Genomic DNA, 2,183 nt, shown 5'->3' on the forward strand with positions numbered 1-2,183 from the left:
CCTCACTTAACAGCTGTGAAAAGAATTTTCAAGTATCTTAAGGGAAAAGCTGATCTGGGATTGTGGTATCCCAGAGAAACAGATTTTAAACTAATAGGTTACTCAGATGCAGATTTTGCAGGTTGCAAAATTGACAGGAAAAGCACAAGTGAAAGCTGTCAATTTCTTGGAGGCAAATTGGTTTCTTGGTTTAGCAAGAAACAAAAGTCAATTTCCACATCAACTGCAGAAGCAGAGTACATTGCTGCAGGAAGTTATTGTGCACAGATTCTTTGGATGAAGAATTAGTTACTGGATTATGGGTTAACATATTTCAAAATCTCTATTTACTGTGATAATCAAAGTGCTATTGCTATGACAGGTAATCCAGTTCAACACTCAATGACAAAGCACATCAGCATCAGGTACCACTTCATAAGGGAACATGTGGATGAAGGTACAGTGGAATTGCATTTTGTTTCAACAGATCAACAACTAGCAGATATCTTCACAAAACCACTGTGTGAAGCTACTTTTACAAGATTGGTAAATGAACTTGGAATGGTTTCAGGTTCTTTCTCTAAATCTGCTTAGTTTTGTTCTGATGCATCAGACTTTATGCTCAGTATTTATAGAAATTACTCTCTTTGTGTATTCTGTGCTTAATTGAAAATTGCTTAAGTATTGACTGGTGTCTGATGTGACTTTAAACTCTGATAGTGATATATCTGTTTAAGTAACTATTATATCCTATGAAGATACATGTGCTAGATGCTGACCTAGTAGTCTTCAATAAACTAGAGATCCCATGTTAGATGTAATTATTTCTGTGGAAATCTATTGACACAAGCAAATTCTGATATTGAGCTTAGTTGAGTTTACTTTGTCTATCTTATTACTAAGTCACAAACTAGAATAATGCTTCTCATCTGTTAAGTTCTGATGCTTGTACATATGTTGAATGTACTAAGTGCTGATAAACCTCACTTATCAAAAGAAAAATAAAAAGAATCAAGGAATTAAAATCAGGTACTCCTTTGAGATCTAGAGTAAAAATGTGGAAGGGACGACCCAAGTGCATTGCTGGTATTAAGTAATATGCATCAGAAAAGCAAAATATTTTCTTGGTGACTTTTCACACTCTATGATTACTGGAGAAATACTATGATAATAGCATAAATTCTGATAAGCAGTCGTGACTCACTTACACTGAGAAGCCACTGTAAATGAAATTTAAAAAGATGCACAAAATTAGCACAAAACAGTTGAGGTGGACTCAAGTATGAACTCATTCAATAGTAGGCTTCATAATAATGACAGATTTTTAATAAAGTTTTAGTTATACCTTATTTCTAAGATATACTGAAGTGAATCAGACTTTACTCTTTGTCTGATATTTAGCTTAATGCACACACTAAACACTTCATATGAATGATGAAAATTACTGTGGTGATCTATGTTATTTTAGATGAACAGTTTATGTGTCACATTGCATAAATTCTGAGGACAAGTTCTGTTGAACGTTCTGATGATTAAGTTCTGGAGAATCAATATCAGAATTTGTGTGAAGAATTACAAAAATAGGCATTTATTTTTCGAGTTAAGAAATAATGTTCTGATAACTGTTAAGTTCTGATATAAGTGTAAGTTCTGATATTAAATTCTGATCCTTTACTTGACTTATTTGTGGATAAAATCTAAAAACAGTCTCATTTTAAATCAGAATATGTTTGGGTAGAATATTAACAGTCAATCTAATTAGGGTTAGTATAACATGTACATGCACAGTAATTTTTACTTGTTTCTTGTGCGCATTAAACCCTGTTTTACACTTCCAATGACTGTTTTTCGTCTTCCCGGTCTAGGGAGACGAGGTAGAATTAATTCTACCTGTCAGCATTAAATTTCCTTGCATCTCCTGGCATTCTCTTGCCTATATAAACAAACACTTCACAACAGCCTACACATCAATTCTTTTCTCACAAACTCACCTTCATTTTCTTCATACCAACAAAACCATGGTCAACTACAACATGTTTTTGAACTATGAAACATTCAAAATGGAGCTAAGCTGTGAAGCCTGGCAGCAGGAATGGCACGTCACTGTCATTCCTGATGAGATTTGGGACTCGGTTCCCCGGGAGGTTCTCACCCACCTCCTGTTCTTTTACATGGACTACCATCGCCATCTGGAGCGATTGGAG

Source organism: Apium graveolens, chromosome 6 (genome assembly GCF_009905375.1).
Source record: "Apium graveolens cultivar Ventura chromosome 6, ASM990537v1, whole genome shotgun sequence".
Taxonomy (NCBI): Eukaryota; Viridiplantae; Streptophyta; class Magnoliopsida; order Apiales; family Apiaceae; genus Apium; species Apium graveolens.